The sequence below is a fragment of the Heliangelus exortis genome, chromosome 11 (assembly GCF_036169615.1).
Source record: "Heliangelus exortis chromosome 11, bHelExo1.hap1, whole genome shotgun sequence".
NCBI lineage: Eukaryota > Metazoa > Chordata > Aves > Apodiformes > Trochilidae > Heliangelus > Heliangelus exortis.
Window position 1 is genome coordinate 12996161 of NC_092432.1, and position 14404 is coordinate 13010564.

Here is a 14404-nt window from a genome sequence, read left to right on the forward strand (position 1 = left end):
AGAAAACAAGCTGGAACTGACAGGGCAGAATTCTGGGGTTGGTTAATGGTTGCTCAGGAGGGGTCTATGTATCTCAGGTCAGCCAAGCAACTTTATGCCCCTGATTTGAGTGGTGGTCATTAGTGAGGCAGCTTTTTTTGCCCCCTGAAACGTATGTAATGGACAGTACATTGAAGGGGAAGCAGCTGACATGGTATTACATATTTGCAATGTATGATTTAATTGTAAGTGGCTGCTGGATACTCTTCTGAGGCTGTGGTGGATGTAATGATTGCTTCTTCTCCTGTTGACACTTCTGTAAAAAAACGTAGCCTGGAAATTGTTAAGTACCTTGAAAGTGACACATCTTTTGCTTTAGATTTTTGTTCAGTAAAAAAGTTAACAGGACTGTGATTTTAAGGGCAGTTTCTTCAGATGGAGTGTGTGTACAGGTCTAAAATTGTAGTCATATCTCTTTTGATCCAAATGCTAAATACCAGCAAAACAGTGACAGGACATATTAAAAAATTCTGTCTTCCAGTGTCTTCCAGTAGCTTAAATAAAACACAAAAGAACCTAGCAAATCAGTTACAGCACTCTTTAAATTCTCACACTGTGGCTGTAACCATGGTATCTGAGCACCTTTTAGTCATGGACATCTTTCACTGTGGTGTGAAATATCCTCTGAAGGATGAGCAAGAAACTCATAAACTTGACTTTTTTTGTCATCTAGGCTCTTGCTTAGAAAAATCAGAGACGTTCTATTAAATATTTGTATTCCTGCTTATTTTTACGTATAGGCATAAAACCTTTGGAACTTCTAACTCAGCTGTAACTTAAGAAGAAGTTAAGCATCTGATCACTTTGTAGCCAAGATACAGAAATCACTTCTAAGGGAAGCTGTTGGTAACTTGCTAGGTGTTGCTTTTCTTCTCTGACTCAGTATTGTAAAATGCTAAGTGGCATTGTTTGATGGTGGCCACCTAAGAAGTGATATAAATCTGCAGTCCAGTTGACCTGTATCCATTTTGTAAGAAGAGCTGTTGGCAGGGGCAGGCTGGCCAGTTTCCCATGTCAGTAATTGCTTTCAGCATGCCCAAGCTGTGCCCTGCTGCTTCCAGGGGATGTTCTTTTGTTTCCTTGCCCTATATTGTCCTGTAGTTGTGCTCCTGTGTCACATTTGTAAGTGAAACCATTTAGCAGCACAACCTGATTGCTAGTGCTGTAAACCCCATTATTTACAGATAGAGAAGAACATTTAGAATTTAATTAAAAGCCTGACCTTGAGCTCTCTGAAGGATGGGATCATGAATCTATTACAGATGCTCTTCTAAAAGATCTTTGACCTATGCTGCTTTCTGTCCATTTAGATCTAAGCACTCTTGGCCTTTGCAAAGCCTGAAAATCCTTCTCAAAAACGTGCTGCAAGGGAAGAGTCCCTCTCAGTGCTTTTTGTAGTTGCTGTAGAATTTCTGTCTGCCTTGCTTCATGGCTGTTCATCCTGGGGCACGTTAAAGCACTGCTTTGAATGGCACTGGTTTGAATGGAATGAGCACTGGTTTGAAGCTTCAAATGTCCCACATCAGTCTTTGGGACAGTGCATCGTGGTCTCATCTGTTTTCTAGTGCTCAGCTCTGGCACAGCTTCATCCCAGTAGTTCCCCAATAGGGATGGGACCCTAAAAGAAGCCCAAAGGGATGGGTGACGGGTGAATGCAAGGCCACATCCTGGCAGGGCAGTGCTCAAGAGTATCACTAGCAGCCCCCACTGTGTCACAGTGTTTCTTCCCCTACAAATTTCCCAAAATGGGAAAAAAGCAGATAATCCTTCTGGGCTGAGGTATGTGTTACCTCAGGGGGCTTCCTTGTTGCCCAGGCCAACATGACTATATTTCTGCTTTTAGATAGGCATGCTGTAGGTCATCACCATTTCTTTTGCTACTCATGAGAGTGCATTTGTAAAATTTGTGTCAGTGTTATTGTGTGTTGCATGTTTTTTCTTTGGCCTTTGAAATCTGGTGGCAAGATCTGGGTATCTTTCTTCAGGCTCTATCTCTTTCAAGTTACACTCTTCCTTTTTATTAATGCTTTAGTCATAAATTTCAATTTTTGTGAAGCAGCAGCTGTAGGCTTGTGATTTGTGCAGCCATTTCTGGAGTGATGGGGGCTCTGGCATCCAGCAGCAGTGAGCAATGCAAGAATAATAGGCTGAGCTGCATTCTCCTCTGTTGGCAACAGCTTTCTCAATCCATACATCCCAAATCACCTTCCTTTGCTGCTGCTCTGCAAATACTGCTTGTGACTTACTTCCCTGTAGTACTGTGTTGGTAAATAGTTTTGACAGTAGCATTTCAGCTTTTGTTTCACCCTGGTGGTGGCCATGTGGCTTTAACTGCCTGGTTGCTTTTGGGTTAGCTGGATCATGACTGTTGCATCTCTTCTAAACTGTGACCAAAGTAAACAATGACTAATTTTTTATTATTACTTTCAGACATGAACTTGAAAAATCATTCTTACTGTCATCATCTGGGCAATAATATTAGATTTGTATAGTCTTACTCAACTGCTGTAAGAAAGGGTGACATCATTTTTTATTCTAATTCTTGTGGTCCTTGGTGTATGTGTGTTGACACGTGTTAGAAGATAGAGCTAAGGACATTTCCTGGAGTGGCATCTCCAAGTGTTAAAAACTGTGCTCTCTGTTCTGCACAGTCAGGCATCCTCCAGAAGGTTTGTGAATGGGGGCTGGCAGGTCACTGAAAGTACTGCAGACAAAATAAAATATCAAACTAACCCATTCCTGTGCTTCCTCCATGTTTTCTGTTGTAGCCAGTTGCTGCTGGAGCCCCACCTCTGCTTCAGGCTAGCTTTAACTGGCATTCAACTGGAAGATGTTGTGTTTCCAGGCTGGATCACACCATGTTCCCCTAGACTTCCTCTGTGCCAGGCCTAAACAATCCATGTGTCCCACCAGTGAAAGGCAGGAGCTGCCAGGCTGATCACACTGTGTATACTGAGTGGGGGCCAACTGGAATAAAGTGTGTTTGTGATCTGCTTCTGCACCATTGCAGTGCAGAGGGGCTGGTTCAGATGTTGATGGTCATGGGAGGAAATTGGACGGGGTGCCTAAAATGGGGATAAAGGGGGATGACACTGAGGAGCAGCTGGGAAAGGTTTTTTTTGCATAGTGGGGGAGAAAAGTTGAGAGACATGTAGATGGTGGCAGTGGGTGTGGGCTCATGTTCATGCTCAGTACCTTCTAATACTTCTAATACATTTTTACTTCTTTGACACCCCATAGAAACAGAAAAGAGATGTCTGTTGTCATTCCTGTGTCACCATGCTGAAATTAACCAATCTGCTTCTTGTCTTATTGAGTATGGTTTATTTTGTAGCTTAGACTTTAATCCTAGCTCTGGTGTTCAGTACTGCATAACCTCACTCTGCAATACAGTTGCTGAGAGCATTACCAAAGAGCATCTGAAATCCTCTGCCTCACTTCAGAGGCTGGCACACCAGGTATTTAATTGTACACTGCTATTATAAACCCAACATGTGACAGCAGAGAGCATGAATTTTCTGAGTGCTTCAGCTGGAAAACACAACTGACCTGGAGAATTTCCAAGTTTCTTCATAAAATGCTCCCTTCAGAGTTTTTCTATCCCATTTGGTGCTTCTTTCACCCTTTTAACCCCTCCTTCTCTGTCCCCAGGGCTGGTTATTTAAATACAGGTGCAAAAAAAATCTTCAATCAGTACTATATTCTCGTGTTGTCTTTGATTTATCTTTTTGATGCTAGAAACTACTCAATTATAATTGCTTTTTTGCTTATGTGCATTGTAAACAGGACTGTATTTTAAACATTAAGCTAGATCTTCAAAGTAATAAAATGAAGCAACCTAGCACAAAAAGCTTTTGTAAAAAGTCCAGTCAAAACTGCTGAGTCACAACATAATCTGAACAAAATTAACAAATTAAATTGCCGTGTTAGCTATTTCCTTTAGATAGAAGAAGAAAAATTATAATTCTGAATACTGTCCATGTTATTGAACCAATTTAGTTTAACTGGAGGTCATGGATTCTCTCATGCACTACATCAACTGAGTGGATTATTTTTCTTTGTCATTTCCATTGTCTGTGGTTGGCAACACACTGTACAAGGGTTATTCACATCCAGGCTGGTGCTAAACCACCCTCTCTTGCTACTAAACTGGAAAAGAGTTTAATGATATTTTTAATGAATACAGTGCTTATTAGTTGAAATAAATAAATCACAGGTAAATAGAGTCTGATTGTAGCTGCTGAAGATTTGCACTTCTTCGTTATCATTTTCTATGGACAAATGACAAGATGCCATGGTTACTTATCAGTTAACCACCATGTATAGTTTAAGGCTGTATTTATCTAGTTGCACATCTTTATTCTGTTTTTTAAGAATTGAAAAACTTGGAATGAGACCCAGTATTGTATGGTCCTAAAACCGTATTTAATTAAATCTTGGGCAGTTGGCAATACTGGACCTTCTTGTAAAATCCAGGGATTAATTTCTGTCTTTAATAAAACTTTGTTACTCAAGTTTAGAGGGTGATGCATAATATAAAACCTATTCTGTAATTAAATTGATTTAGCACTATCTACCTGGAGCTTGAGATAGCACATTTGGAGAACATGAAAGGTAAATGTTGGATAGGGTTTTAACTGAATTTGTTGTCTATTTGTATTTTTTTTTCTTCTTTTTTTTTTTCTTTTTCTTTAAATAGTTTGACTGGCTCCTCTCTGTTTTCATGATTTCTCTTGCAAAATCTTTACATTCTTTTAAAATTTTTATTATTGTTGCATCTATGCTAGTAGCAGCATTTAAAAGCAAACATCACACAAAATTAAGAACCCATTCTAGTCATGTTCAGATATCAGACATTCCACCTGAGCTGTACTCTTCTGATGGAAGCTGTGAGTGAATTGATGGAGTGCACATTGCTGCAGCTGCTGGTAAGGACAGGCTCTGGGCACGGACTCTGGATCTGGTTTTAGCACACTGAATCTCTGGTATTTCACTCTGAAAAGAGGCAATATTTGAGAGTGACTACAGCACCCCTTTCCCCCTGTGGTGAGCAGCTTGTCCCTGTGAACTGAAAGAAATAGTTCCCATTGGATCATACGTGTTGTTCAGAAATACATCTCTGAAATCTGTCTGGAACTGGGAGGGTGGGTAAGGATGGGGGCAAGTGGTCCATAAAAGAGCATGTGAGGATGTTTAGGTAGGCCTTGGTTTTTTGGGGCTGTGTGGGATGGTTGGGCCCTCCAGCCCCTTGCTGCTGCTGGTGGTGTGGCCCAGCCTACAGCTGATGCTCTGCCCTACACCTTGACTTGCTCCCACCTTCATAGAATCGTAGAATGTCAGATGGGAAGGGACCTCAAGGATCATCTAGTCCAACCCTTCTAATATTATTGTTTAAAGGGGTGTGTCAGCACCCCCTTGAGCTGAGACTTAAAACATTCCAAAGTGGGGGGAACCACCACTTCCCCTGGGAGACCATTCCAGTGTCTGACAGTCCTCAGAGTTAAAACAAGAGGACAATTTTTCAAACAGAATCTCCCCAGCAGCAACTTGTGCCCATGGCATCTTGCCTTGTCCGTGTGACCCCTTGTAAACCGGGAGTCTCCAGCTTTGTAAGCCCCCCTCTAAGTACTGGAACATTGTAATAAGGTCCCCCCTAAGCCTTCTCTTCTCAAGGCTGAACAAACCCAGTTTTCTCAGTGTCTTCTCATATGGCAGGTGCTCCAGTCCTCTGATCATTCTTGTCACCCTTCTCTGGACCCTCTCCAGCCTGTTCAGATCCTTTTTATGCAGCAGGGATCAAAACTGGACACAATATTCCAGGTGTGGTCTGACGAGCACTGAGTAGAGAGGGATGAGGACTTCTTTGTTTCTTCTGGTGATGCCCTGTTGATGCAGCCCAGTCTCCTGTTGGCTTTTTTTGCTGCTGCAGCACACTCTGAGCACACCTGCAGGGCCTGCAGCCCAGTCCACAGCATCCAGCAGCTCTTCAGGGCCTCTCTGGAGTTGAATGTTCCTTCTGTTTGGCAAAGAGGCAGCTTGAGGGAATTAAAAATAACAGCAAGAAAAATCTGTTCACTAATCAGCTGAATGCTGAGGAGGGGTGAGGAGGATGATCAAATGGAGTGTAGCCAGCTCTATGTGTTGGCCCCTTAGCACAGCATTTGGCCAGGAGGATTGAGTATACCAAAACCTACATGTGTGATGGAGCAAACATTTCTCCTTGCAAGAAAAGATATAATTAAAAAAAAAACCAAGGTTCTGCTATTGACTTGCTATATGTACTTAAAAATGCTTATGGTAGGATTTTATTTCTTAGAAGAACTGGAAAAAAAAACACCTTGGCCAACAAGTAGCCTGCTTGCAGGAGTTTGCCACAGTGTACTGACTGGCTTCTTGCCTCTTTCTCCTTGCTCCTTATTCCTCTTTCACAGCCTGGCAAAACAGTTCTGCTCTCAGGTCATGTTGACACAGGTGCACAGAAAATTGTCTCTTTGGTCGATACTTGTAGGAGTTTTGAGAAGCAATAATTAGGTCCCCAATTTCTGATGCTTTTCTCAGCTGGATTATTCAGACTTGAAGTAGTTCTTTAGTTCAGATGATAAAGGACACATCAGAAAGAGATGCAGGTAGCTATCTGACCAGTTACAGAAAAAAAAGCTCTTTTTTTTTTTTCCCCTTCACTATTTACAAAGTGAACTAATATCATAGAATCATAGAATGGTTGGGTTGGAAGGGACCTTGAAGATCATCTAGTTCCAGCCCCCCTGCATGGACAGGGACACCTTCCACTAGACCAGGTTGCTCCAAGCCCCCTCCAACCTGGCCTTGGACACATCCCAGCAGCCACAACTTCCCTGAGCAACCTGTTCCAACATCTCACCACCCTCCTGGGAAAGAAGTTTTTCATCATGTCTGAGATAAATCTCCTCTCTTCGAGTTTGAAACCATTGCCCCTTGTCCTCTCACTACACACCCATGCAAAAAGCCCTCCCCCAGCTTTCTTGTAACCCCCTTCAGATATTGGAAGGTTGCTATAAGATCACCTCAGAGCCTCCTTTTCTCCAAGCTGAACAACCCCAACTTTCTCAGCCTGGCTTCATAGGGGAGGTGCTCCAGCCCTCTGAGCATTTTTATGTCTCTCCTGTGGACACACTCGAGGAGCTCTGTGTCCTTCTTAAGGGAGGGAGTGTTGTTAGGACAGTTCTAAAGAGAGCCACGTGCCATTAACCTAGAGAGCAAGAACAGAAGATGGAAATCAGTGAGTATGTGCCTTGGTGGTGATGCCAGGGGCATCAGTCCCAGTCACAAGATTATCCCCTGCTCAGCACAATGGTATTGGCCTTTTATTGACTTGTTAATTGGCTCAGGTGTCTCTTAGTGTTTTATGATGTATCACAATATTGTTTCACAATCTCATTTCTAGGTGATTTAGGGTTGAATTAGCTACACCAACGACTCTGCTGCTTGCTCTGTGATTCTGTCAATCAAGTCCAGGACCTCATGGCACATACAAATCTAGATGCCCGGGGGCAGGATCTCTGGACATTTGGGTTAAACCCTAGGATTGGATTGTGGAGACTGGAGCTGTACTCCTTGCTCAGCTCTAAGTTATACCCTGAAACTTAGCAACTTTTCCAAAGCTCTTCTTTTGCCTGCCTGCCTCTCTGAAGATGTTGGTAGTGCTCAATCTGAAAGATTTATTCCCAGTATTCATTTCAAAAGCCACCCTTTTATTTCCACATCTCTGTTGTGAGTGGGCACTTTCTCTCCCCAGCAGCAGTGAGGTACAGTAGTGATAGCTTAAGATTATGTGTGAGACAAAAAAAAGCAATGCTTGAATTTCACCAGTCTCTTTCTAAAAAGACCAATATGATTTTTTTGCAAAAGCAAAATATTAGGCTGGGCTGGAGTGCAGATATACTGGGATGAGATAGTTGGCTTGTTTATACTTTGTGTTTTCCCTGTGTAAGGGAAAGATGATTCCTTTTGAAAAGTACTCAGAGATCTCAAAGTGAAAGATGTGGGAGGATATTACTTGTTTTGTGGTGCATGCTGGAGAAAATGGAAAGCAAGAACAAATGGAATGAGAGGAAATGTGAAAACAATGGGAAGAGAAAAGCTGCTTTTAGCTTTACAGAGTAGTCATTGATTCGTGAAAGCAGAAGGATAATTCCTCATTGTACAGCTTTCAGACAACAGTTAGAATATTCACTTCTATTTAAAGACTAGAAAATTATCAATGAACTGACAGAAGACAGACACAAAAAAAAAAAAAAAAAAAAAGAAAAATTAGGAAAAATAGGGGACTGAGGGAATAGCTAATAGAAAAAGGGGAAAAAACATAGGTTAGTGAAATGGCAGAATAGAACATAAGCAAGGAAGTGACATAGCTGTCAGAGTTGGAAAAGATGATAACCTTGGAAAAATGAATTGCTTTTGTAGCTCAAGTTCAGAAATAGCAAGTCAGGGATTAAAGTGGTGATGTTTTGTGGGTTTTCTTCCCCAGAAAATGTATTTTTTTGGAAAATCTTTTGTATCTGTGGAATGATCTCCCAGCGAAAATGGAAGAAGTCATTATTTTTAAGAATGCTAAACAATGGATTAGAATCTGATGTGCAGACAATGTGGTGTTTTACAGTACCTTTCAGGCCTTCAGGCTTAGTGTGGCATGGTTAACCTGATACCATTGTTTGTATAACTGTGGGGTTTAAATGTTGTTAGTTTCAGGGACAGCTTTACCATTTTTATGCATCTGTATTCTGCAAAGAAAAAGGAAAGAATCACAGCTGTGAACAAGTGCTTTCTTTCCTAGGCTTAATGTTTATGAATGTCTTTTAGAGAATTAGTGCTATATTCTGATTTACAAACTAGATGCCTATTGCTGAACAAAACCACGCATAGAATCTTGCATGGAACAACTATGGTAAAATGTCATAATATTTTACTATTGTGCAAAAATATTAGAATAATTTGAAAGCAAGTTACAGATTTAAGTAGCATGCATTCTACCCATTTCAGAGAAGAATAAATAGGAAGGGGACTTATTCAAGGTCGGATGGCCTCAGTGGAAAAAATGGAAGCTTTCTTCTTAACTGAAGCCCTGCAGATAAACTAACTAAAGCACTGCCTTTTTTTTTTTTTTTCTCCTTAGGAAAATGGAAACTGGATCTGTCCTGCATAAACTTTAATTTTAATCTTTATTCCTTGTATTTTTCATGTCTTTAGAATTTCCTTGAAGCGCAATGGAATATGAGCACCCCTTAGAAACAGCTCAAGCATTGCTTTGCTACTGAGTCTATATTTATATGATGCAACTCTTTGTAAATATTAACTGGTGAAATACTGTGGGCTACTCCTTTTTGCCCCAGCAGTGAGTTAATGTGTACAGGCACACATCTCTTGCATACTATATCTTTGGCAGTCCTCCAGTACAGCCCCCTGTGTCCTGCCAAGACTAACCAGTCTGTTTGCTTCTCTTGCCCCAGGGCCCTGGTAGCTGGATAACCTCTCTGCTTGAAATGCAAAGGGACAAGTAGTCTCTGCATCTGCAGACTCCAATAGCAATCACAAAGGTGATGTTACAGCTCTGAGTTGTCTCTTTGCCTTCTGCACTGGGCAGCAAAGACTCTGGTGTGAAGCAATTGTGACAAGTAGTTTTCTTTTCCTAACTGCTGCTAAAAGGACACAAAGGAGGGGCAGGACTGCAGGATTCCACAGCAGTGGTTGGTTCTTAAAAGAAAGCAGAGGACCAAAGTGCACTCTTAAGGCCCTGAAGGTATTGTGAACAACATGGGCAGTGGCAGTCCTATGAATGGTACTTTGACCACTGTTCATTTATTGTTTAAATCTAATATCTTTGTGCATACATTTATTATTATGACACAGTATTTAAGCTGCATTTTGGCTGTGAGCTAATGTGTATTGCTACTCATCCTTCTGAAGTTCTAATACCCTTCTTGCTGTATATGCTCAGAATGTTTTGTACCCATGGATACATTGGGTTGGAATTAGTCATCTGTATGAATTCTAATATTATTTAGTTGTTCATGTATTATCTTTTTCTTCTCTCCGGGATATTCTCGTGCATTATCTCCCCATGCAAACCCCTCCTGTTTCCCATGTTTTTCCCATTTGTTCTCTTGCATGTTTCCTGGTTTGGTCTGGCCAAAGACATTTCCCAGGTGCAGAACACTGTTTCATCCAGACTGGCTTGTAACAGTTTGAAAAAGTCACCAGATAGCTAAAAAAAGGGAGACATGGTAATGATTGTAGCAGATCTTAAATTTGAGGTTACTTCAGTCTGGCTCCTACTCTGCACTTCCCAGCATGTTGGGATCCTGCAGCAGAAGGAGGGAAGTGACAAAGCCACCTGCAATCCTGAGCTCTGAAAGTGCTGATTATGTGGCAGTGATGATTGGTACTGGGGCAAGAGCCAGCTGGCTGTGTGGATGTGGCTTTAGATTGCTTTCTAATAAATAACAGTTCGTGTGGCTTGGCTTGGTGTGAACGGGAAGTGCCATGCAGAAGAAATGTCACTCCAGAACATGAGTCAGAAGATGAAATTAGGGACTGACACAGATAGATATATTTCAGTGCCTCTACATTTGGCATCCTTACACAGGCAAAATATTCTAATAACAGCTCACCTTGTATACCTAGGATCCACAGGAAAAGAGCTGTCGGGATGAATAATGTATAGGAGACAAGGTGAATTTTTAGCTTAGCAATCAAATTTTCCAAACAGTTCCTAGATGGCTTTAGTAGGCTGGCTTTAGTCATGTTTCTTAGTGTTTGCAACTGCTTCTTCCACACCTGATCGGTGACTGACACGAGCTCCTTTCTTCATCTTTTAATTGTAAACTCTATTTATTTATTTATTTATTGCCTCATGTAAATTGTGGACACACTGGCCAAGAGAAATGTCTTGCCTTTGAATGAGCCTTTACAGGGAAGCAATTTTTTTCTTTCCTGGGATGAGTATACAGTACAAGATTCTCCTCATATATTTCTGAACATAAAGAGCAGCATTTATTTGGGGAAACCTGAGTCCTGGTCTAGTTAAGTAACTGTACAGGCAGATCACTGTAATTTGATAACTCTCAAGAGTGTCAAAGGTTTACCCAGACAGCCCTAATTGCAACTGGGGTCACAAGCACCAATTTAATGTTTTGTGTCCAGTCAAGGAGCTTATATGGTCAGTGTCTTGTTTCTGTTATTGTTTGGTTTTTTTGTTTTTGTTTTTATTTTTTTTTATCATTCATTAATATCCGGTGTCAGTTATGCTAATTGTTGTCCCATTTCTGTATAAAAAGATTTCTGATTCACATCCAGAAACATACAGACTCCTTTCATTGCCATGACAACAGCAAGACATGCCAATGTTAGCCATGTCTCCTGGAAAAAAGTCAGTAAAAAAAACCAAACCCCACAGCATTTAAATACTTCATCTATAAATCTGATTTTCTATAGTGATCCAAAATTACCCTGCACTGTGGAGCAGTAAAGAACAAGCCCCAGATAGCATTACAAAAAAAGATCTTACTAAAATAGTAAGAGTGGAATTGGTCATAGTCCTGGTATAATGTTTGGACCAGAAAAGGATAAAGAGTTAAATGTTGCTACTAAAAAGAAAGGATAATTACTAACAGCTTTAGAAAGACTCAGTGGTAAAATGGGCATTATTCTTTCATTATCATAGCTGTCTCATCATTGCTTAAGATTAAAATTATATAACTACATAAAAAATAATAAATAAGGCAGCAACTCATAAAACAGCAAATTATAGATATTATTAATTATTAACAATTTAGTAAAATTATTAATATTAGTTATTAATATTATTGTTAACATAAAATAATAACAAATCATTGAGGTAAAACAGGTAGTGTAGAGCTGAACGCTAGCAGAAGTCTGCCTTGGTCCAAGTGAAGCTGAGAGGAGGAGAGCCAGGAGGTGGGACTTGAGAGATCTGCAGTCATCAGGAGGGATTATTTCTGCTTCTAAAAAGAGGGAGGAGCATAGAGCTAATGGAGGTGGTATCTACAGCCTCCTTTCCTTGAAACCTGCACGACTGTACATACAGGCTGTGTCCTGGCCTCTCTCTGTGCTTTGGATCAAAAGAGAAGACTGTCTTGGAGATAAAAAATAAGCATGAATACCCTGCAGTCAGGGCATTAGAGGCTGAACTCCAGAAATGTGTAGGTTTTCAAGACCTCTGCTTATGCTTGCTGTGAGTGTGGGGAAAGGATGACTGATTGGTCCTGCTGAGGAGCTGTAACTCAGGTTTGCCTGTGCCTGGGCTTCTCCCATAAAACCCTTCTCAACTTCCTTTTATTATTTTTACCCTGTTCATATGTTGCTGCAGATGGCTGGAAGGCTTAGCTTTCCCCTTACACACCCTTGAGATGCCCCAGAGTGTTTCAGGATCCTCTGCATTTTCCAAAGGGTGTAAGTGCCATGTTGATTTAGTGATAATTTGACTGTTCTGTGAGGTGGCTGATTTCTAGTGACAGCTGTAGTCAATGCCAGAGCAAATGTAGATCTTGTTCTTATTTTTATATCCTTTTTCTTAGACCTACTGGTACTGCTGTAGGCTAGGATGCTGTTGGCTTCATTTGGGTTCTCTGTGCTTTGGATCTAAGGTGAAGACTGTCTTCGAGATAAAAAATAAGCACGAATACTTTTTTTTTTTGATGATACTTGCCTGCTTAGCACAAAGGGCTGGAGTAGACCTCCTCATCATGCATCCCTTGCTATTTCTTTGGATCCCAAGGGCCAGCAACCTGCAAATGCAGACAGCTCCCTGGGGGCTTCTGCTGTAAAAGAGCCCTCCTGGACTCCCAGAGAAACTTGGGAAGTCACTTCTAGATGCTGTGTGAGACATATCAAAGACTGAAGTTAACATCAGGTGTTAACAGTTGCTATCTAACAGACAAGTTTCCTCTGAGAATCCAAAAGGATGAATTGCAGGGTGATTTCGGGGGGATGCTGGTGGCTCTGTATGGGATGGAAGCCTTTGGAAGGCTGGGTATGCTCAACTGGCTTTTCCTTTCTTTTGTTGTCCCTCTTACCCCCACCTTCAGTTGGCTGCTTTCTATTTGACAACAGTAATGACTGGAAATGATGTGGCAAAAATTTTCAAGGCATATGAGAATTAGGTACTTTGATTACAGCAGTCTGTTATCATCATCATGTATACTTTAAAAATACGTATTAAAAATAAGATTCAAAATTTTTTACTACTTAAAAAAAAATAAATTAAAACTACTAAATTTGCATCCTTGATTCTTCTCATGTTCTGGACACCTCGGGTCCCAGTCTGGAGAGTGGCCTCTCCTGTGGCTTGGATTCTGAAGTCTCTGTGCAACCAGAGCCATCCACACAGAGCCAGCCTGCAAGGTGGAAGCCCCAGGCTCTCAGGTGCAAGGTGATTGAGGGGCTGCGTCAGGACTTAAAACCAGAAAACCTTGAGGCTTTATGAACTTAATATCGAAGTGTGCATAATTTAAAAACATTAAACATTTGCAAACCTAAGAAATTCCTTGAGAACCGTACGAGCCTTGGTTGCTGGTGGAGCCTGCAAGCCATGCAAAGCTGCAGTTACTGATAAGGTTTGTTTTCATACTGTGGGTGAGATCCCTGTGTGGGTGTGGGGCGTGCTGGGGAGTGCTGCTTCCTGGCCTGTGGGATGGCAGATCTGCTGGACATTTCCAAATTGAATTTATTTTGTTGTTAAAGTGTACTTCTTACACAACATCCTTTAGCGGGTGTATTTTAAATACTTGAAGAATGCTTTAAAACGTTTTTATAATTTACCCCATTTTTGGTGATTTTTGGTCTGGTTTTTTTTGCTTTTTTTTCAGCTTGGGTGGGTCAGAGTTTATTTTCAAAGGAGACAACTGGGTTTTATTTTGCTGCAAAGAATCCACGAGCAGCCTTTGGGTGGGACAGGATGAAAAGCCACGAATGATGCGGCTTCCCAAGCCGACAGTGTCATTTGGGTCGGAACTTGAGTGGTGTTAAACAGCCCCTCCAGGGGGCTGAGCTCTGTCCCTCGGAACAAACCACTCAGGGTGGGTGGTTTGGGCTAAGAGGGGCTGTACGGGATCCGTGTGACCGGAGGGGCTGTAGCGCTCCCTGGGTACCGGGCAGGCAGCGGGAGGTGCCCAGGGAAGAAAAGGGAGGCACGAACTCGGTCCTGTGCCCCAGTACACCGTGGCCTTCAGTGCTCTGCGAGTCAGACTTTTTCACCCAGAGACGTCTTTAGTAACCCGTGATGGTTTTTTCCCGCTTTTCCTTCTTTTCCTCCGGTCCTTTTTGGATCCCTGGTGAACTTTCGCTCCGCAGGTCCCTGCAGCCAAGGTGA

General features: G+C 41.6%; 1 protein-coding gene across 1 annotated transcript in view; it reads left to right on the forward strand.

The window, feature by feature from the left end:
- Positions 1–9649: 9649 nt before the first annotated feature.
- The window catches only part of HERC1 (HECT and RLD domain containing E3 ubiquitin protein ligase family member 1), a 102528-nt gene continuing 97773 nt past the window's right edge, over positions 9650–14404 (forward strand). The window contains exon 1 of the mRNA XM_071754716.1: positions 9650–9814. The gene's annotated coding sequence lies outside the window, so the exon portion shown is untranslated. The remainder of the gene's footprint in view (positions 9815–14404) is intronic.